The sequence below is a fragment of the Natator depressus genome, chromosome 2 (genome assembly GCF_965152275.1).
Source record: "Natator depressus isolate rNatDep1 chromosome 2, rNatDep2.hap1, whole genome shotgun sequence".
Classification (NCBI taxonomy): domain Eukaryota; kingdom Metazoa; phylum Chordata; order Testudines; family Cheloniidae; genus Natator; species Natator depressus.
The window spans coordinates 254,244,858-254,268,341 of NC_134235.1; the positions used below are offsets into that span (position 1 = coordinate 254,244,858).

Here is a 23,484-nt window from a genome sequence, read left to right on the forward strand (position 1 = left end):
CCCGGCACCCTTCCTGGGGGCGCCTTGGCCAGCCGCTGCTCCCTCGACGAAACCCTCTGCGGGGCCCAGGGCAATGCACGCCCCCCCCCCCCCCCGGTTTCCTTCTAAACTCCTCGGCTCTTCACTCCCACCCTGGTCCCACTCCCTGCCGCGATGCCAAGCCCCAGTCACTCCATCCGCGGACACCAGCGCCTCGTCGCTCGCTTGCAGAATCCGTGGGGCAGCGGAGAAGGGGGCTGGGGAAAGGCGGGGGGGGGGGGGGCGGGGAGAGAAGAGTTTGATTGAAGGACCCTGCTTTGGATAAACCCCTCCCACCCCTCTTTCTCATTCGCCCCCCCTCCTGCTTCCATATTAATGAGGCTAGCCAAGGGGAGGGGATTGGCTCAGCGCCCCTCCTCCCCCCTTTCCTTTTCTCAGGCACTTTTGTGGAGCTGGGGGTGGGGGGATAGGGGGGCTTGCATTTCTCCGCAGGACCGGCTCTCGTCTTTGCAGCGCATTGTCTGGGCATGAGACTCGCACCCAGGGGAGCGCAGGCTGGCTGGGGCTCGCGGGCTGTGCGTCTGATCCAGCCTCCCCGCCCTCCCCTTTCCCCCGGCTCCTCGGAGCGCAAATTAATTACTTGATTAAAAAAAAAAAAGTTTGCAGCCCCCTCCTCCGGCGATGTAGCAATGGGAAATTCCTTCACGGCACAGAGCGCGCCAATGCCTTGTGCAAGGGCAGCCCGGAGGCGCGTGGCAGCGAAGGGAAGACCGGGGGGGGGATTTTTAATTCCTTTTGGAGAAATCAGACCGTGTGTGTGAAGGGGCAGCCTAGCTCCCTCTGGTCCATTGCATCTCCTGGATTGCTCGCCACCTCCTTGAGTCAAGCAGATCGCGACTGCAGTTGCCTTCAGCCTCCCCCCGCCCACCCCCCACCCCCCCAACCTTGCCTTGCTCACCTGGGAAGGTGAAGAATGCATCTCCAAGATTGGGACCGACTCTTGCTGCAATGGTAAGCCCTGGTCCCTCTTCCTTCCAGCGCGTGCTGTGCTTGGCTTGCAGTGATTTTGCTCCTCTCGCTTGCTGGGTCTCACTGCTTAGCTGGAGACTGGATGGCAGCTGAGAGCTACCCGTGCCATGCTTTAGTTGAACCCTGACTTGACCAAGTCGGTGCCTTGATTGTAGTCCGTAAGGAGAGCAGGGATGCGGTAAAGGAAGTGGGAATGTGAATTGGGTTGTGTTGCAGGAGTGACACTGATTTGCTCGCTTTCCCAGTCCCTGGATGGGAAAATCACACCCAAGCGTCTTTCTGCCTCCAACAACCACTGCATGCATCTGTGGGGTGGTGGTGTTTGTTTGTTTGTTTCTTTCTTTCTTTCTTTAAAACCAAACAACTGGGGACAGGCTAAGGTGTTGTTGGTATGTGGATCACGTCTGGTTTTAATGCAATATGGCTGGTAAATAAAACCTGATTGCTAACAGAGCCAGGGCTGCGATTGGTATTTTTCTGGCTCAACGCTCCCTTGCACACTTCTGCATCTTCGTTCACCTGCCGCAGCAACTCTGATTCGCCCTTCTACCAATGCGCCAAAAGGGTTAGCGAGACTTCTCTGGTTTTACTATGAAGTAGTAGCTAAAATCTCTATTCTTGTACCGTAATCTCTGTTGTGGGGGGGAGGGGGGGCGCGGAGGGGGGGCTTTCTTTTATTCGTATTTGAACAGCTTGTTCCAATATTTCCATCTCTATGCAAAGCACATTAAAGTCAGAGCTACCAAACAGGACTTCTCATCTTACTGCTGTGTTGTGCCCTGAACCTGCCATGTGCAGTGGTTGGGGCTGTGGTTGTACTGGAATCTCACCATTTACATCAACAGCAGAGAACACTGAATGTGTGGAGATCTAGCTACAGCATCAGGGGAGGGGTGCAGATTTCTTTCTTTCTTTTTTTTTTTTTGTTACATGGTGATATTTGTGGCCTGATTCTCATCTCACTAGGGTGTGTACATGTGAAGGAACTCCTCTGAAGACAGTGGATTTCCTCTGGGTTCAAGCTGGGGTGGGAACAGAATCTGGCCCTTTGCTTGCAAAACATGTGGGATATCATTGCAGATAAAACCACTGGACAAAAAATCAAACCAAACACAGGCAAATTGTAAATACCTTTATAATATTTTAATATCCTTCATGGTTGCTTATACAAGGCGTATGTTGTACAGTTATACCCATCTACAAATTGATTGAAGGAGGTTATTTTAACATACATTTTTGTGTGTGTGTTACTCTGTTTAGATATGCCTCTATCTCCCTTCAGCATTCCTATACCTCATAGGCTGGATAAAATTGGGGAAACAATTGACGGGAGCATAATTTTTTAAAAAGTAAATAAATGCTTGCTGTATATTATTACTGTCAGCTGGACCAGGAGGGTGAACTCCTTAACCTGATATAGCTATAAATACACAGAGAGACTACTTTTGACAGGCTTTCAGGTTCATATAATACAAAAATTCACGCCTGACAGCTCTGTCTTCAAAGAAGTTTCCCACTGGATGGACATAACAAAACAGTTACATTCTGATGAAGAACCGAAGCAGGTCATTTGATGTAATGATTTGTAGATTCCAAGGCTATAAGGGACCATTGTGATACTGACCACTTGTACAACACAGACTGTAGAACGTCCCTAAAATAATTCCTAGAGCAGGTCTTTTAGAAAAAATATCCCATCTTGATTTAAAAATGATGAGTGATGGAGAATCCACCATGACCCTTGGTAAATTGTTCCAATGCTTAATGACTCTCACTCAATTAAAAATGTATAACTTATTTCAGATTGAGTTTGTCTAGCTTCAACTTCCAGCCATTGGACTAGGTTATACTTTTCTGTGCTAGTCTGAAGAGCCCATTATTAAATATTTGTTCGCCGTGTAGGTTCTTACAGATTGTAATCAAGTCACCCTTTAAATTTCTCTTTGTTAAGCTAAACAGATAGACTCAGAAGAGCTTAATCATTATATGGCATTTTTTCTAATCATATAATCATTCTCGTGGCTCTTCTCTTAACCCTCTCCAACTGATCAACATCCTTCTTGAATTAGGGGCATAATGATAAGACATGGACTGAAATTTTTCTGTCTGTGTCTTAGCTACCGTTCAGTTTTTTGTCTCTGGCTGAGGGCAGCAATTGTTGATGTATTGAAACTGAAGGTCAAATAGAATTGATCTGTTTTCACTGGCAATCACTTTTGAGGACATGGCATGGAAGGCTTTTTGTTTTGTTTATTAATGTGAACGCGTGCGTGCTTTAAATGTGTTGCAGTGAGCAGGATTGCTGCTTGAACTGAATCGATGGTTAGATCACTGGTCGGTTCTCTTGGCTAAGAAGAAGGAAAGCCTGCTGGTCCAGCTGATTTCTCTTTGAATAGGGCTGCTCTGTAAATAATGGAATACACAGTGGCTAATCAGGCTCTGATGTTCCATCATTCCTTGACAACACAACACCTAGAGTGTACCTTTTTCCTCATGCATTTAATATCTGCTGTTTGCACTACAGATTCACAGCCACACGTAGCCATCTAGAAGTGCTCTACTCTGCCCATATCTGGAGGGTGTAAACACCAAGACAGGAGAGGAATTGTTTAGGATGCTACCAGGGTGAATAATTTTAAGAGTTGGGGTGGCATTAAAATTAGGAACATTTACATGAAAAGTAAATAGCGAAATCTCTTAGACTGTGGAATACTCTATTGGCCACTTCCAACCCCTGGTTCCTGACTGCTCTCTTGGTCTTCAGGTTTTTCTCATCCCAGCTCATAGGAGCCAGCATTCTGGGGACAGTGTTTTGGGATGGTTTTCCTGCGCCTCTGCCTTTGACCATTTGTTCCAGCAGGGGACCCGATACCGCCTCATCTGAATACAGAGGATTGGGTTTTTTTTTTTAATTCCTTCTGAGCACTTAGTACAAAGTAAGTCTAACTCCAAAATTATCTTTTAATAAAACCCAGTTCTTCAAGTTAAGGAACAGGGAAAAGTCAAAGCAAATCCAAGGCAGGTCATGTACTGTAATTCTTATATCATCTAAAGTCTAGGTGGAAATCTTGCTAGAACAGGTCAGATCTTACAGTTACTAGTGATTTAAGCCAAAGTGCATTCAGCTGGTGTAAATCGGTACAGCTCCACGGACTTCACTTTCCTGGATTTATACCAGCTGAAGATATGGCCCCCAGAGTTCATGTGTGACAAGTCATTTCTGTTAGCATATCAGTCTGACCTTAAAGTCAGCAAGGAGTATTCTCCCAACGGTTTATGCCCCTGTGTTTTTACTGCCTGTGCCCCTTTGATGTTTAAATCTGAACATCCTGTATTACCATTTTAGGCATGAAGGGTCTGATTCTCCTCTCAGTTAGGGCCTGATCCAATGCCCATTGACATCTCACTAGGAATGGAGTGACCTTTTACCCCAGTGCAAATCTGGAGCAACGACACCACTGAAGTCAGTGACGTCACACCAGTGTGGGTCTGTTTCTCCTTGTCCTTACCCCACTTTAAAAGCCATCTTTTGTGGCAAAATACAGTCGTGGGTGCTGGAACTAGGGGTGCTGGGGGTGCTGCCACACCCCGTGGCTTGAAGACGTAATAACAGTCCAAATACATGGTTTCCACCTTCAGCACCCCCACTACAAAAATTGTTCCAGCAACCCTGCATATAGGCAAGGACAATCGCCACACCACTGAGTAAACTTATTTCTCTGGGTTTCTTAATTCCCCTTGAACTTTATTCCTGATATGTAATGAAGCTCAGCATCCCTTGAGAGAGCTTTCCAATTCCCGCTTAGTTTAACATGCAGCACTTCAAAGAAATCCTTTGAAGCTGAGTGTGTTTGGTAGCTACACGCAACACATACTGGACACGGGCCTTCACTCATCTGCTGTGGCTGGCTGCAAAGCTGTGTGTCCCTTTGGATGCCAGTTGTTAGAGCGGATTGGAAAAATGAGGGGGGATGAGAAATTCATACATTTTTGGCAGATTTTTCACCTTTTTCTGTTTTCTTGTTTGTTTTTGTTTGGTCGTTATCTGATTAGCTCTAATAAATCATGCTGTCTCGCTTTATGAAACCTCCCAGCTGTCCTTGCTTAAACATTTACATAATGACAAAATTTAAACCCTCGAGAAACACTTTTAAAGTTCCTAGGGGCCAGATTCCCAAGCCCTTATTCATGCTGTGTAATACCTTAAACATGTATGTGAGTGAGGCTACTTGGAGCGAAAAGGCGATTGGAATCAGCACCCTATGGTTTTAATAATTCCAATGTATATCTCATGATCAGGGGTTGGATTGTCCCATCTCCCAAAGGACGGTGTGGAAGCCCTTTGTTCAAGATAGTTGAAACTAGAATGGATAATGTGCTGGAGAATATAATGTGGGAAACAATCATGCATGGATATAGGGATGGAGCTAATAGTACCCTTCCAGCGTTTTGCTCCTCTGAGTCTGTGATAATAGTACTATCCATCTGAGTTATTCTAATACAGTTGCCTTATCAGAGTGAGCTAGTCAGCCTTTAGAATCTTAGTTTCTCCACTAAGAAGACAGATTATTGCTTTGCAAATCAATGTGACAACCATATTACCACTTAATTTCAGTGATACTGTTTGCACCGCTGTGGGTAAGTAAGAGTGTGCCAATTTTTCCATTATAATTCTTTTTTTAGGGCACATATTATGAATCTCAATTGAAACTAGTCAGACATGATGTTACTTTACAAAATACATTTTTTAAAAAATGTTTTACATGATATTACTTTAGGGTGCATTTAAAAAAATCATTTTAGAAAGTGTGAAAACATCTATTTAAAACAGGCAATTTTATAAATGTTTGTTTAAAAAAATCCTAACAAATCTGGATTGTTCATGTAACTCTTACACTTTTTCCTTTCAACAGAAATGAAAGGGATTAACTCATAACATTGCTTAATTATTTTTGGTATGTATTTAAATTAATCACTTTGGAAATGTTAAGGTTTAAAAGTTTCCCATTGCACAGAGCTACTTCTGACACAGATATTTAAGATTTGTCTGTCCGTTGTTGTTAATAATACCTGGCTCTTATATGGGGCTTTTGATCAGTAGGTCTGTAAGGACTTTAAAAAGGAGGTCAATTGCATGATTCCCATTTTACAGATGGGGAAACTGAGGCCAGGGGAGGTGAAGTCACTTGCCCAAGGTCACCCAGCTGGCCAATGACAGAGCTGGGACTAGAACTGAGGTCTCCTGAGGTCCAATCCAGTGCTCTAATCATTATGAAATGACAATCACCGTAGCATTTTGGTACCACTTTGAGATCTTTGGATGAAAGGTGCTCAGTCCCTGGAAATTAACTGATCATTATAATTTACTGACTGTTATTTATAGGCTCTGGTAAATATTGAATGGGACTGATGGATAGTGGGAAAACTCCTCCTGTTTTATATACATACTATCAAATGATTTAAAAATAAAACATGGAATGGATTTTTATTTTTCAGTTCTCTGATACAGGGCCCAGTTCTGCCACGCATCCTCCCCCGGAGGAGTACATGACTCTGCAAGCTGCCTTGTTGATATCAAAAGGAAGAAGGTACTACTCAGTCTGAGTAAGGGTACCAGAGTAGGGCCCCATTCATTCAATCTGAGTTAGATTGTGTCATTAGGCAGAGCCCTGAACAAGGGAGGTGCTTAAATTGCAGCAGTCCGGAGGTGAAATCTTGGCCACATTGACTTCAGTGGGGTCTTGATTTCAGCACGGGAGCATAGCACCCAGGAGCCCTGGTCATGGGGTAAGTGCAGTACAAACACAGAACAAAAAGACAGTCCCTGGCTAAAAAAGCTTTGAATCTAATTACCCATCTTTGTAAAGTGCTTTGAGATCTGAAGATGGAACAGCACAATGTGAGTATAAAGCATGATTGCTAGCCAAATATTTTTGTATTTTTTTCCAGTGGGGTACCCAAGGCACAGTGATGTTCAGTGACTTGGCTGGAAGGTAGCATTTCCCACTAGTTTTAGACACAGGTTACAGAACCAGGTAACCTAAATTCTAGTCTTGAGTTTGATATTTAATTTGCAATGACTTCTCACTTTTTCATCAATCTTTGGCTGTGTTATGAATGCATGCATATCATGATGGCCTAGGGAACCTGCCGGTCTTGTCAGGTGTGCACAGAATGAGGCAGGGCTTCACAGGAGCCATTGTTGGCTTTTAAAAATAATGTGGAGACTTAACTGCATTCATTTAACGTTTTAGAACTTTTCCTACACAAAAGAAAAAAAATGATTAACAAAACCTGTGAAATTCCAAAACCAAAAGAACTTCATTTAATAAAAAAGATAAAGTTGGGAGGTGACAATAATGGAAATACCTTATTTACTGTCAAATAGGGGTGTTTTTTTAGTATGGGTTGGGTTCTGAAATTGCAAAATTCAACCCTAACACAAACCCCATTTTCATATTCTTCAGTTCATACACATTGAGCAGCTTCTAGTGCAAACCCATGCATACACGGTTAATCTCTTCAGCATAAATCTGTAGTCATACACATTCTCATAAAATACATCCAGCATCTAATGTACTATCCGAAAACAATGTTACTGTCAGTTGATAATTATATCTAATAATGCTTCCCATTTAATATTATCCCTTGGAAAAATATTTACTGAAATCACAACAATAAAGATACATAAACCCTCCTCAGCAATCTATATGTCAGAGCTGAAGTTATTGTGTTGTGATGGAAAAATGCATTTCTTTATACTAGATAAGAATGATGTTTGTTTTTATTTGCAAAAAGAAAAGGAGTACTAGTGGCACCTTAGAGACTAACCAGTTTATTTGCGCATAAGCTTTCGTGAGCTACAGCTCACTTCATCGGATGCTATAGCTCACGAAAGCTTATGCTCAAATAAATTGGTTAGTCTCTAAGGTGCCACTAGTACTCCTTTTCTTTTTGCGAATACAGACTAACATGGCTGCTACTCTGAAACCTGTTTTTATTTGGGCAGTGTAAGACTTGCAGTGTATGAAGTGAGCTATAGCTCACGAAAGCTGATGCTCAAATAAATTGGTTAGTCTCAAAGGTGCCACAAGTCCTCCTTTTCTTTTTGCGAATGTCCTTAACAGTTAGTTTGCTTCCTTTAAACATTTGGGTTTTGCAAATGATGCGATAAATAACAACTGTTGTCATTTAGCAACCTTAACTTTTTATTTTTAGAAGAAGTTTTAAATTTAGGAACACATATAAAATGAGGCATTCAAGTCTATAGTTAAATGCATATTTTATTTTTTTATTGCCCTTTACTAAACCAAAATTAAGAGAATACTTACAGAATATATTGTGTTAAATATTTACAGCTTCCGCGGCATGAACCAGATGAAGATCTAGCCGCTGCAGTTGCTGTGTTTTTTCTCTTGCACACTAGTAAACTGACCTCTCTCTACTTGGCCTGGAGAAGAAGTTTATAAAGAAGCTAGAACTAGCACATGATGTAAAGGCCTTAGTTAAAGTAAATAGAAATTACTCATTTCCTGTGTGGGGAGAATCAGACCCTTGGAATCTTACCAGGAGTTTTGTGGTTAGCTTAAGATGGAGAGGAGAAGAGAGAGTATCAGAAATATCACAGGTTTCAGAGTAGCAGCCGTCTTAGTCTGTATTCGCAAAAAGAAAAGGAGGACTTGTGGCACCTTAGAGACTAACCAATTTATTTGAGCATAAGCTTTCGTGAGCTACAGCTCACTTCATCGGATGCATAAAGTGGAAAATACAATGAGGAGATTTATATACACACAGACCATCTCCTCACTGTATTTTCCACTGAATGCATCCGATGAAGTGAGCTGTAGCTCACGAAAGCTTATGCTCAAATAAATTGGTTAGTCTCTAAGGTGCCACAAGTACTCCTTTTCTTTTTAGAAATATCACAGGTACTTGAGCTCCTAATGACTAATGAATGTGCCACAGTTGTCAAAGAAGCCTGGACTTCCATAGTTTGATTCATTTACTTGAATTGCGTTAAGTTGGGCATTGGAGGAGTATTTTATGCTAGTGAAGGAGCTAGTTAGTGGAGATGAGTTTATACCATGGCGAGCAGCTGGAGGAGAAGTCATTGGCCGGAGCAGCACTGAATAATTGCAGAAGGGAGAGCAGGATGGAAGGTGGTCATTGCCTGCGCTGAAGATGCTGCTCTGCACCACTGGCCCTGGATAACTCTGCCTCAGCTGTAACTGCTTGTCTCTCTTACGCCTGGTCTCGCTCCCCACACTCTTCCTCAGCTTCATCCCTGTCCACTCATCGTGTACTCTTCTACCCTGTTGCCTTCTTCTGCATAGAAGGACGTATGTCGTAGGTGCTGATGGCATGGGTGTTCCGGGGCTCAAGCCCCGACCAAAAAATAATAGAGGGTGCTCAGCATACAGCAAGGTGGTGGCTTAGCCGTAATACTTTAAGTCAGTCCATTTTATAATACATGGCTATTTTGTTCAGAGGCTAAAAGGGAGATCTTTTGAGCTATCTCACTATTTCTAAGGCATCTATTGCTTTGCTGTCTAAGCACGGATGCTTTCAGATACAGTCCATTTGATCCACTGATGCGCTCACTAAATCTTGTCTGTATTCCATACACAACAAGGAAAACATGGACACTTCTTTTTTTATAACAGAAAAATCTAATTCCAGATTTTTTCAGGTGATCCTAATATATGAATGTTTATATACCTTGGCACCTTTTTCTCCAACCACTTTGCTTTGCAATATAAACTGGTCCTGTTTTTGAGTTTTCTGTTTTCAACTGAATAGATTCACAGAATGTCAAGACACATCTGTCTACCCTAGGTACGCATTATTACTCCCATTACTGTAGTCTGTAAGCACCCCACAATCTGTAACGTATTTATTCTCTAAGCACCCCAGTGAGGTAGGCAGTGCTATTGTCCTCATATTACCAATAGGGAACTGACACACACAGAGACAAAACGACTTAGCCAAGGTCACTCAGGACACCTGGGGCAGAATAGGATCTTAAACCTTTGTCTCTTGAGTCCAAGCCTAGCACCTTAACCAGTGGGGCATCCTTCCTCTCAAAGTGCTGCATTACTCTTCATGTTAAGAATGTACATTTAAAAATCAACCCTCTCTAGTGACATCTCAATTTGGACATGCAACACTTTCTAAAGTGGTTTCACTTTTGGAAAGGGCTCAGCAACCACTCTGAAAAATCAAGCCGCTTTAACATGCAACAAGTCGGGCATCATAAATTACTAGACAGTTCTGAAAACTTAGACTAGAGACTGCCACAGAATTTGCAATGCATGAGCAGGATACCACTTGCATTGGAACTGAGAAGGATGAAGCAGCAAAGTTCATATAGGACCAAACTTGTGTTGGTATTAATGTTCTCTGCGACTGTGTAGTTCTTCTCTACTTATTGATATGCATCTCTCCTTGGAGTAGATGCATTTGAGGCTTTGTTTCAACTTCTGTCAGTGGCTGAAAGACGGAGGAGCTACTGCTGAGCAAGAAGAGTGACCTCCTTCCCAACATCACGTCCTTTATCTCCTCCCTTGACGTCCCCTCTTTGTAACTGTGATATCGTCCTGACCTCAAACTCCTCTTCTCCATGATCAAGACGTTTGAGGCAAATGATAGAATTAACAGATGACAAAACATGGAATTGTGTGAACTGATCAAAATTCTGTTAGTATTGGCAATGTCTTCTGACGCTGCTTGATTCTGCCCCTCTCATCTGTGTATCAGTATACAGACATTCCTCCTCTCACACAATATTTTCTCTGCTGGTTCTCTGTTGCTGGTTCATTCTTTTCACATATCAGTATTCAGTGCTGGACTTGAGGGAGAAATATCTGGCTTTCTCTCCTCACAGCAGGAAAGAGAAAATATAATCATAAAAATATTTCCTTTCTGAAATTTCACCTGCCTTTGTGCAATTTTCAGATTTGCCAGTAATCAATGAGCATGGCAAATCATTGTCAGCATTGCTCCTGAAAGCTCTTTAAAAGAGCCCTCCCCAACACACCCCAGCAAAGTAGTGATATCTCATCCTTTCATTTCATGCACCAAGCTTTCTGCCCCGCTTTTCACAGTGTCCCCAAATAACCTTCCATCGTTTCTTGTTTGCATGTATTTTTCTGTAGTATTTTAATTTGTGTTCTCTTCATTCAGTGTGATTCAGCACTTTTTTGCCAGCACCATGGCTTTGGCCAACCTTGAGATAAACAGCTACATGGTTGACTGCCGTCTATTTTCAGCCCTAGATTTACAAAAGGCTCATTAAGTTTCCACAACCATTTCTTCATCTTTTAAGTCATTAATGTGGGTGAGGGTGAAATGATAGTGCAGGAACTTCACTCATTATTGTAGCTCATCCTTGCTAAGATACTGTGGCTTCAGCTAGAGCTGTTCTTTTGTTCTTGCTGTACATCTCAGCAAGCATTCTATCAATGTCCTTTGATTTTTTTATGCAGTCTTTTTAATTGGCTTGCCCATATAACTTATTATTTATAATTACGGTAACACCTAGAGGCTTCAATTGATGTGTTAGGCACTGTACACCCATAGTAAGAGACAGTCGGAAAGCTTACAATCTAATTCAGTGGTCCCCAAAATTTTTACCTCATGCCCCCCCCTTACCCCTGCCTGTGCCCCCTTCTGTCCCCCGGGCCCGGGAGCAGGGTTGCGGCTCCGGGAGGGGGGGACATGGACAAGGGCAAGGGGTCGAGGTTGGGGCCACAGCTGGGGGTAGGGGCCGGGCTGGGAGTGGAGCCTCAGCCAGGGGCTGAGACCGGCAGCCGGGGTCTGGGGCCAATAGCAGAACTGAGTGGCATTCCCTCTCTGTTCACTGTGCGGGCTAGCCTGGGCCCCAGGCCTGGCCCCCTGAACATTCCTCCACCACCCGCAGGGGGGCATGCCCCACAGTTTGGGGACCTCTGATCTAAATAGACAAGACTGACAGTGAGAGGGGGAAAATGAAGTATTCTCATCTCCATTTTATGGAGGGGGAAGTGAGACACAGAGATGAAATGGCTTGTCCAAGGGGAGTCAGGAAGTTGGCAGCTGAGGTGAGAATTAAGCACAGGTCTCCTGAGACCTAGTCCAGAGTCTTTACCACAACATGGTCCTTCCTCTCACGAGTAGAGCTTTATCAAATACATATTTTTAAAACCCAGAGTAGGAGTTGCACCTCTTAGGATAACAAAATAAAAGCAAGTATTTTGATTTTTTTATTTAAATTTATAAAAGCAGTTAGCCAAACACTCAGGGCTTTCCCCCCGGAAAGGGGATTTCTATCAACGTGACATTGTCATCATCCTCACGATGAAGAGAACATAAAGCTTAGCAGCTGAACACACTCTCAAACTCAGAGCTCTTGTGAGCTTTGAAAAGCAGCGCATCACTTGCAAACCTTTGTCCTTAATGTTTGCAATGTGCTTGTCTTTTTTTTTTTTTTTTATGATAGGCAGTGAGGAAGAATTACATTGGCCTTTCCAGGCAAAAAGCATCTCCCTTGATGAGAAGAATCTTTCCTTTCAGGCTTAACTCCGCAGTGAAAGGGATGGTAAATAGACTAGTGTGTACTCAGCAGAATAGATAACCCTTTTCATTAGCTGCTGTAATCTGGAAGGATTTCCTTTCCAAATGGGTTACCATATCTATAACTTACTAATTATGAATGTATGAAGGGTCTTGTGTAAACTTCTCCTGACTACTTAGTCAAATAGGTTCTAGTCTTAAATTCTTGGGGGGAAATCCTGATCCTGAAATCAGTCCCCACTGATATCAATGCCTGAACTCCCATTGACTTCAATGGCATCAGGATTTCATCTTTGGATGTCACTTTAGCTTTCAATATCACAATAATCTGAGCATTCTCAATATACCCATTCATCAGATGATTACTTCTACTAGTATTAAACATTTGCCGTTACTAAACTGGCATGTGTGTCTTGGGTTTGCATTAGGAAGAGGGAACTCTAGCAATGCACCATATTCTAGTCAACTCTACCTCGACATTTCCATCTAGATTTCTCTGTTTCTGGTCCTCTGGCATGAGTCTTTTCTTGTACTCTGGGTATTTTTTGTATGTTTGAATTTAGTGCTTGCAAAAGGTGCCAGATTCATCGCCCTGGGGAAATCATGTCCTCTGTTTATCCACAGACATTGGAACAGCATAAGCAGCGGCAGTGCAAGCTTCCCACACACTGCCTTTCTAGCGTACTTCAGCCTCACCAGGCGGGACCACTGTCAGACCTTGGAGGGCAGTTCAATTTCTAGCCTGTTTCAGGTCTTGGCTTCTTGGCTGAGATGGAGTGCCATTTCAGAGGCTTCTCCCTTGCTACTAGGAATGGATTGAGATGACTCACTCTTGCTCACAGTCCTTGAAAGAGGAGCTGGTGGCAGCTTCCTCTTACTACCTGTCAGGGATCTGGGCTGGCCGCAGAGCCAGTCTGTGGGCAAACTGGTGAGTGCAGCTGATTGGCTACACTGCCTGATTGGCTGGTAGAGGCAGCACCCTGGCTCCTAAGCCCAGGAGCAGCAGCTGTTCAGTGGCTGCCCAAAGCATTTGCCCGTGGCTCTGATAGGTCCTGTCTTGGCCCCTGCTGCGGCCTTGGCCCCTGTCTTGCCTCAGGGCATGTAACACAGTTCTAACCCTCGACTCCGATTTTTGACTTTGACTCTGACCCTTAGTTCTGGCATATGAACTCTGACTCCGGTTCTAACCCTGGGCTCCAACTCCTGGCTCCTGACTTGGGCTGTGGTCCTTGACTCTGGCAACTGGCTGCTGACTCCTGCTCTGACCACTAGACCTGACCGCCTACCTCCTGGTCACATGACACTTCCCATCTGAGTTGGATACAAGCTGGCTACACAGAGAGGAAAACTGGGTTCTATATATCAATCTCCTGAGCCATCCATCCTCCTAGGTCTGTTTTTATGTCTTAACTGCCTGTGTTTCAATTTATAGCCTTTCTCTGAAGTTTTTGACCACCCAAATTTCTCTTTATGCTCTTAGTTTGAAGCTCTGGGAGTGGTAGGGTGTTGGGGTCTTCCAAAGAAGGTTTATTAGCTTGTTCCTTCCAAATTACCATTTATCATCCATCCCTTTTCAAGTTGCTGTTGAAAGAATGATTGGATTAGAGTGACCTAGGTTGACCTATGTTTTTTGGGGGGAGGGGGAGATATCCATACATGCCTGCATATGTACCAGTGTGCATACATACATAGGGAGACACACCATCCAGGTTTGGAATGCCTAGAGTTTAAAACAATTTGATTGCTTTTTCTTGACCACTTCTGTGAAGCCTTAGTTGATGGTGATTGTTGGTTTATTTTGCTTCCTCTAGCTCCCTTTCATTCCAGTTCTTTGCACAAGTGGGGAATTGTTGGAAGGCGCTGCAGTGCTGTGGCGGTGATCACAGTGTAAGAGCAGATGATTGCCGGCTGGATAGATGGATGTAGCATTCGTAGATGGGCTGCCTGATGGTTATCCGTTTTTAGCAATTGACAGTGTGATCTGGCTGGGTACTTGGAATGATTAGCTTTGGTTTTAGACCCCTTTTAATATTGTGTTCTGCAGGCTGTGCAATAGGTGCCTTTATAAAGGGCCAGATTGCATCTGCAGTGTTATTGTAGCCGTGTTGGTCCCTGGATATGAGAGAGACAAGGTGGGTGAGGTAATATCTTTTATTGGACCAGCTTCTGCCAGCTTCTGCAATCAAGCTTCTGAGCTACACAGAGCTCTTCTTCAGGTACTCCATAACCCTTGGACCAGGCCCCAAATGTGGGCCATTGCTTCAAAGGTACGATGGAGTCTAATTAGTAAAACATTTTAAAAAAAACCAACCCTGTCCTGTCTGCTGTGTGTTGGACCTTAAAGAGTCCATCTTCCTTTCCATAAGAGTTGAGCGCCGATGTCTGTGGCTAACATTCTGAGTCTGCTGCTCTGCAGCAAAATGTGTGCTGATTGATTGACGCCCTCTGACTGCATTGCCGTGAGGTGAATAGTTGGCGAAGGCCTTTGTGGTGAAAGGTGCCATATGAGTGTGAAATACTCTTGTGTCAGAAAGTTACAGGCTAGGATACCATGGATGAATACTTTTTCTTAGCATGTGCGCAACATGCCTCAGGTGGCACGTAACCAGGATTCATCACGGAATTTGGTCCGCTGGTTGGATCATTAGTTTCCCCGGCTCGGGCCGGGTATTGACGGGGAGTGCAACGTGAACACTGATCCATGCACCCCTAGAGACAATATCAAAATAGGATACAATAGTGTAGGTACCCAGATTTCCCTCTTCCTTAGTCTTCTTAGATTTGTGCATGCTGCTCTTTTGCTCTGGCAAAATAATCTGCTTCGCCACTTCCTCTCTATCTCTGTGTAATGCAGCTGCTCATTGGGTATCTTACTTTCACTTGCCGTGGCTCTGGGCTTAGCTCTAGTGTGCCCGGATAGGGGATTCTTAGGCAGGTGGCTTACAAACACTAACATGGAATAAAGCCTTTAGTGGATATAGTAGAAGAATTCTCCCAAGGTGGGCAATATACAGCTGAGAAGTGGATTTGAAGAGAAGGTTGGCTGAATGTCTGAGAGCCTGTATACTGAACTTGTGGATCCCTAGGCAATGATTTCCTCAGGGACAATAACTACATGGAAGATTTTAGACTGTATTCCTCATGTCTCTTTTTAGTGGCTTGGAGGACATATTCAGAAGGCAACTAAAGGGATGACTTTGGCATTTCTCAGAAGGAAATGTATCATCCTTCTCTTTTCTATAGCTCAGAGATATATTTTAATCATAAACAAGCTATCTTCTTTCATGCTCCGAGCAGGGCTGGAGCACCCACAGGAAAAAAATGATGGGTGCTGAGCACCCACCGGCAGCCCCCCGATCAGTCCCCCCAGCCCCCCATGCCTCCCGCCCACCAGCAGGCGCTGCTGATCAGCACCTCCCCCTCCCTCCCCACGCCTCCCGCCCGCTTTGAACAGCGTTCAGGAGGCTCCGGGGAGAGGGGGGAGGAAAGAGGATGCAGCGCGCTCGGGGGAGGGGGCAGAATTGGGCAGGAAGAGGTGGTGCAGGGGTGGAGTGGTGGCAGGAAGAGACGGGGCGTGGGTGGGGTCTTGGGGGTAGGGGTAGAGTGGGGGTGGGGCCTGGGGCAGAGCTGGGGGTCAAGCAACCCCGGCACTTTGGAAAGTCAGTGCCTATGGGCGTCACTATTATTTATACGTGTGCTAGCTCTCCTTGAGCTACCACAAGTACATATACATGAGAAGGGGCATCACACCCCTGGCTCAGAGTGTAGTCATAGCTATAGGCTGCTGTGGAAATTGAAAGTGCCCAGTAACCTTCGAGGAGGTGCCTAGCAACTGGCAGGATCAGGCCCATAATGAAGAGAACAGCAAAATGAGATGGAAAGACAGATAACTGTTGTGGAAGAAATTAACCCTGCTTTAGGTTCAAGGTTTTCCAAGATCACTGCTACACCCATGAAATAATTAGAAATTGTATTAACAAATAACTTATCCAGCTGATGCGGGGGGGGGGGGGGGTGAACAAATTATTCACTGAATGTTATTTGATTGTTCAAAAACAAAAATATTTATTCACAAATTAGGTGAAGAAAAATCCCAGGGTTTGACGAATAAACCCTTCAGAACATATAACTTGTCCAGTCTCCTTTCCACTAAAGTGTTGTTCCCGAACCTGCTGCCACTAAAGTCAAGTGTGTGTTTTAGCTTTGATTTGAACGAAAACAGGATTGTGGCCCAAATGAGCATGCGACTGTGGCGTTTGGAAGATGCACCTTAGGAAGCCTTGAGAACATGAGCTCCCCAAATACCAGGCAAATGGAGGAGATGCTAGGAAGGATGAAAAGGACATAGAAGCCCTGTCAGGAGGAACATATAAGAAGTGAGGCCATAGGGAGATGCTGAGGATCCACATGAGATTTATGGCAGATCTTGCTTGCCTCTTCTTTTTCCCTCTATGATGAACAACAACAACAAAAAGGCAATGTGACACTACGCCCCATATTCATCATAGTAATATTATTATGATATGATTATGGCATAATTATGCTGCATTTTGTACAAGATGGGTTGTGTAAGGTGTCATTGGAAAAGTTATGATTTGCTGAATATGATTATCCCATTTGTGTGCATGTATCTTTTCTGTATCTAAAGTTATGAATATTGGCTATGTATCTGTAGTTCAAATGTGGTTACACCTGGGTGACACCCACTAGGCAAAATGCTTCCAGCTTAAACAGCTGGTTGGGAAGGGCCTATTCAGGGTAATGGGCCATTAGAAAAAACAAAACAACAGGCCTTAGGAGAAGCTTATCCCCCACCTGAGGAGCCTTCCTGAGAATGCTCCAGACAGCCTGTAAGTAATGGCTGCTGTGACTCTGTAAGGGCCTGTGAGCAGACCACATGACTCTGGACTCCATTTTGGGTACCTGTACTTTTCCTCAAACTGGGCTAGGAACTGTTTTGGGAGCAAAGGGTTCCTGCCATATGCTACAGCTATATAAGGCAGGAAGTGACATCATCTGTTGTTATTCGCTGCCCCACAACTGAATACCCGAGAGAAGCTCTGAAAGAAAAGGACTTGGAATGGTGGTGGGGGGATCCCAAGCTGCGAAGCAAGTGCAGCTTGTGCCTGGAGAATCTGCCAGCCTGCTTGTTTCATCAGTCAGGGTGAGAAATTGCTAATTCATATCCAGTCTTTCTTGTGTTTTAGGCTTAGTTTGCGGTTTCGTTTATTTACGAGGTAATCTGCTTTGATCTGTTTGCTATCACTTAAAATCTATCTTTTTGTAGTTAATAAACTTGTTTTGTTTTAGCTTTTAATCTAAGCTAGTGTGCCTTTGCCTGAAGTGTCTGGGGGAAAATCTTAGCTTGGTTTAACACAAGTGTATTGTGCATATTCCTCTCCACATTGAGGGAGAGGCAAACTGAGTAATAAATTCATACTGGTCGGGGTTTTGACCGGGGAAGGACGGTACAGCTCTGGGGTCTTACGCTGGGAAGCTGGGGGTAATTTTGACTACAGCCTCCCTATTATTGATTCATGCCGTGGTTGGCCAAAGCCTGCATGCAACTGTACCTGGGTGTGTCCCTGCCTGCGTGAATGCTGGTGGGAGTGTAGGACTGGGAGTGGTCCAGAGATTGTCACAGCAGCGCAGTGTGAGAGGGAGCCCAGGCTGGTGAGTCAGAGGGCTCTGTGGTATCCCAGTTCTAGGTGGCACCCATCACAGGCAAAAGTTGGTTTATTTGAGACTGGCTCTTTCCATAGGTCAGTGGGTTACTTCCCAGTTCTCTCTGCAATATCTGCCCTGTGACTGGGCTATCGCTAGACTTCTGCTGTCTGTGAGAACTGGGAGCTTCCTGGGAGCATTGTGCATCCCTGTATCGGCCAGTAACAGCCTTTATGCTGATCAGATTAATCTCTGTGCGCTGCTCAGCTTTTGAGAACTGACACTGCCAGTCCTACCGTTCAGAAGTTAAAAACACAAGTAACTTTCCAGATTCTAATTCAGTTTCTACTGAAAGTCGCTGAATGTTGTTCAACCATTCAATGCTGAAAATATTTACTCACAAATTATGTGACAGAAGAATCCTAAGGTTTGCTGAACAAACCCTTTAGCACCTATAACTTGTCTCACTGAAGTCACTGGGACTTTGTCAGAGTGAGAGACACCAGATCTGATCCAAAGAGAGGATTGGGGAGTACTCCTCAAAATGCAGCCTGCACACCATTTGAATCTTTGATCCCTGGCTAACAAGGCAACTAGATGTATTTTTTTTTAATAGACTGAAATCCCATCCTTGAACCACTTCTGTTGAGATACAAATGTCAGGTCAACAGTTTAAGGACCAGATTTCAGAACTCTGTTATGTTGGTGAGCAGTTACTCACTTAAGTAGGATTACTCCTGTTAAGACCTGCTCTCCAGTATGAGCAAGTGGCTCCCAATCTGTCCAGTAGTCTTTATCCTGGTCCAGAGAAGGCCAATTAAACCCTGAGATGAATGAATGATAAAACCCAGGGTCACAGACCATGCAGTTCATGTAGTTTACATTTAAACCACTCCGCAGTGTCTAAGAAAATGAAAGTGATTTTTTTTCTTAGCTTGAGTCTTCTGGGCTCTATCGTGGATGAATGTATCAGAGCTGAATACAAGATTAAGAATTAAAAGCTTTACCAAGTTAAATCACAGAAACCCTACATGTGAAGCAAAATGATATGTTGATTATGTGTGGAGGAGAAGTAGAAAAGTCTAAAATAAAACTGCATGGAATAAACTGGCAATACACATGATAAAATATCTGGAGTGACTCTCTTACCTGGAAATCTGAGTTCTCCTCATACAGAGTGAGTGTTCTAGCCACTAATGACTGGATTAGCATGCCCCTGCCATCCATGATAGGATAATCCAGCAGTTGATGGCTAGAACAATGAGCAGCTACAATGAGGAATAATTTTTACAAAAAAGTAGTGTGTCATATTGAGGTTTCCTTGCAAGTCTGCTCAAGAAGCCACAGTAAATGTAAACAATACCAGTCTTTTCACCATGGCCACTAGTTGCCAGCTAGACTAATACTGAATGTTATCAAAGATGGTAGCAGTTGTTGGAGGGTTCCTGAGTTTACATGGGACGTTAGGTGTATAATTTGTAGAGTGGGTTGTGGGGGGAAATAGCAATGCTTGTTTTTTCATGGGACAAAACTCTGATCCATTTTTGAATTTCGAACAAAATGTTGGTCAACTCTGTAATACAGATGGAAAAACAAACAAAAAATATCCCTGCAATTTTTTTTTTGAAATGGTGATAAAAATTTTGGGGACACTTCAGAAATTCAAAGAATTTCATTCTTGTCCATACAATGCAATCATGATAGAACAAATTTATTTGTTATTTGAAGGACAGCAAGGACATCTGACCAAATTCAACTGCTGGCATAGGAGGTGCTTGATTCCTTTGACTTCAAAGGGGTTGTATCTACATGTGCCAGTGGTAAATTAGACCAATGTGGTATAGTAATACCAAAGTAACTCACACACAGAACTCAATCATGAGAAGAGCCGAGTGCCCTCAACTTTAAAAGCACTTCACAGGAACAGACCTTTACTTTGCTATGTGGTTGCATTAACATGACAAAAGTGGGTGGAATCCCAAGGAAAAAAAATGGATAGCATCATTAGTGTGACGTATATGGCTTTTTAGCTGAAAAAAATTCACTGAAAGACTAGGAGTGTGTGTGTGTTTAGTTGGAAACTTAGCTTGTTTTGAAGAACCGTTACAAAAAATGTTTTCCAATTTCAGAGAAATTCAGGGTTGTTTCAACTGTATATTAGAATAAAAGGATGATTGAGGCTGAATGGTTTGAGTTAGATGATAGAATGTTGTATAACAGGGTGGTGGGTTGGGGATTCAGTAGTCTACATATTTATGGCCAGTTATTCTTTATGTCCTATCATTGTTTATTGTTATTTTATTGTTCTACTCCATTGCTTTTCTGACTGGCTTGCTCCCTCAGAGGAAAATGAGCCAAAATTGTTTCTACCAAACCCCCTGATCGCAGCTGATTAAGGATCCAGAAACAATAGTTTTGTGACCAATCACAACCAACCCGCCCCAGGGAGAAAAAAAGGTGACTAAAATGTGTCACAAAATTCTAGCTTCATCTTAATAATGTGTGTGTGTGGGGGGGGGGGGAGCGTGCAAAGTGTTCTCAGAAGACTTTTTTGTTCTAATCACCTGGCTTTTTGTTCAGGAAACAGCCACGAACCAGTCAATCTTTGATAAAATACTTAATTCTTTGGACAGATCTAATTACAGCCAAACTATATGCAAGGCAGAATCCTGTCGTTTGTTGTACAATGTATGTGTATTATCATATCAAATATCTACCACACAGTTTACTTCATTTGCCTGAAACAGTATTATGCTATTTCCCCTTGGGGCCACTAGATGCTCATTCTTATCTACTGAGACAAAGGGATTATTTTCCCCCATGAGTGACACATCGCAAGATGGTATAAAAACACGTCTCATGCCTCATTTACTCCAGCTGGCTACAGACGCTCGGGACAGAGGTGAACACTGCGGCTCAGTGAAAGAATGACTGTAAATATGCACCCACGACTCGTGATGTGTTTTTTGTTTGCCGGGTGGCCATAAAAAGCTGCAGACTGACTTGCTGCAATGTACACTGCCAACTGTGGAATCTGAGCTAGCCGCTCGGCAGACCCCCTGCCGAGCCAGGGGACTGAAGGCAAAGAGCTTGTCACGGGCTTTACGTGCATTAGTGTGCATTTCTTGAAGTGCCTTTGGCACTTGAAATTGCAATCGGACATGCCTCAAAGGCTCTTGGGTGCTGACATATAAACAGGTCAGCCTTTCGAATATGTTTTGTCAGCTAAGTATTCACACAGAATTGGTGATCTCCTCCTCCTTGGAGATGGGTGAAGTCCCAGATCCCCACCCCCAGTGTTACCCTGGTGATGGGAGACTCCTTCCTGAGCTGCCTGCCATCTGCAGGCTGCAAGAGCCATTAATAATGGAGCAAGTGGAAATGAGGGCTTCGGGACTTGTATATTTCTCATCTTAATAAATTGCATCCTTTGGAGAGGGCTAAAATAGATCGCCTAGTGCTGGCAATCAATAACGTTTTGCTTTCAATTCAGTTTTTTTCTATGTCTCTCAAGCACGGAATAGGACTGGTTGTTCCTCTGTCATGTGAGAACGGTTGCTACCCCACGAAAACATGCATGTCGACAGCAGTTAATGTAAATGTGTTCTAGTAAATGTGTTCGGAGGACATTCAAAGAAATTTGGTTTTGGAGAAGATGCGGGGGAAGGGAGGAGGGGGAAAGGAGTTATTGCTGGAAAACTAGTAATAAGGCCATCTCTGTGCTACAGCCTCCGCAGTGACAGAGCTATGGCTCTGTGGTTGTGCTACTGTAACACATTAATGTAGACGCTTCCTGTGTTGAAGGAAGTGATTTTCCCATCAGTGTGGTTAATCCACCTCTCTGAGAGGTGATAGCTCGGTGGATGGAAGAATCCTCTCAGCCTAGCTGTGTCTAGACTGGGGTTAGGTTCAACAGCACGGAGGGTGCAAAATTTTTCACAGCCCTGTGCGACGTAGCAATCTCAATCTAATTTTTAAGGGTAGACCAGGCCTCCAGGTGAGATCCTGCTCCCCTGGAGGTCAGTGGGAGTTTTGCCAATGATTTCAATGGCACCAGGATTTTACCTCAAGAGTATTTGACAGATGCAGAGCAAGAAACCACTTGTTCATGCCAGATTTTCTTCAGCAGCTATTCAAAACACGGAAGGGCCAGAGACTGTTGTGGTTAAAGTATCTCTGCATAGTAACATCAATACATAGGAATTGCCAGACTGGATCAGATGCTGGGGCTATCTAGTCCAGTATCGTGACTCCAATAGTGGCCAGTGCCTGGTGCTTCAGAGGAAAGTGCAAGAAACTCTGCAGTATGCAGATGTGGGATAATTTCCTTCCCCCCCCCCACACACACCCCCTCACGTAGGTTTAATCCTAGTCCCTCGTAATGAGAGATTAGTTTAAATCAAGGTTTTATAGCCCTGTTTTAAGATCTGTCCAATACCTTATTCCAGTGCTTCTCCAGCTGTGGTCCATGGAGCCATTTCTGCCTAATGGAGAAGCATCTATCCATCTGCAAGCAGCAGTGCTATTGGACAGACGCTGGGACTGGACAACAGGGGCTGGATCACTGAAAAATTGCCCTCTTCTGATCATTCACTCTGAAGCATCTGGCGCCAGCCACTGTTGGAAGACAGGATACTGGGCTACACGGACCATTGGTCTGTCCCGAGGATGGCCATTCTTATGTTACGTTGTGGCCAGGCCACGTGATAGATCCATGCCAAGACTCTGAGGATTGATGCAGGCTTTTTTGACCAACTAAACTAAATAATCTCTCTGCACCTTGCACAGCTGCTTCATGGCCTCCTCTGTTAGGTGTTTCATTAATGTCATTTCCACTGGGATCGAATTTGTGCAAAAGACCAAAGGAGGGGAAGGAAATGCACAGCAAGATAGAACTGAAATGCGTAACAAAGAGAGATTAGAGTAGTGTAGTACCTACATATACTAAGAGACGGACCCTGCCACACAGAACTTGCAATCTAGATGGAGACGAGAGAGTGAAGAAGGGAATATTATCATTCCCATTTTACAGATGGGGAATGGAGTCACAGAGATTGTGACTTGCCCAAGGACATACATGCAGTCCGTGGCAAAGCTGGGAATTGAACCAAGATCTCCTGAGTCTCAGATTAGTGTCTTAACTCTCATTTATTTATCCTGTTGTAGCACCGAGAAACCTCACTCATAGATCACGTCCCCATTGTGCTAGGTGCTGTACAAACAAAGAACAAAAAGGTGGTCCCTTCCCCAAAGAGCTTACAG

General features: G+C 43.9%; 1 protein-coding gene across 9 annotated transcripts in view; it reads left to right on the forward strand.

The window, feature by feature from the left end:
- Positions 1 to 917: 917 nt before the first annotated feature.
- Positions 918 to 23,484, forward strand: part of ADCYAP1R1 (ADCYAP receptor type I) — a 170,086-nt gene continuing 147,519 nt past the window's right edge. For all 9 annotated transcript variants that reach the window (XM_074946390.1, XM_074946391.1, XM_074946392.1 and 6 more), the window contains exon 1: positions 918 to 990. The gene's annotated coding sequence lies outside the window, so the exon portion shown is untranslated. The remainder of the gene's footprint in view (positions 991 to 23,484) is intronic.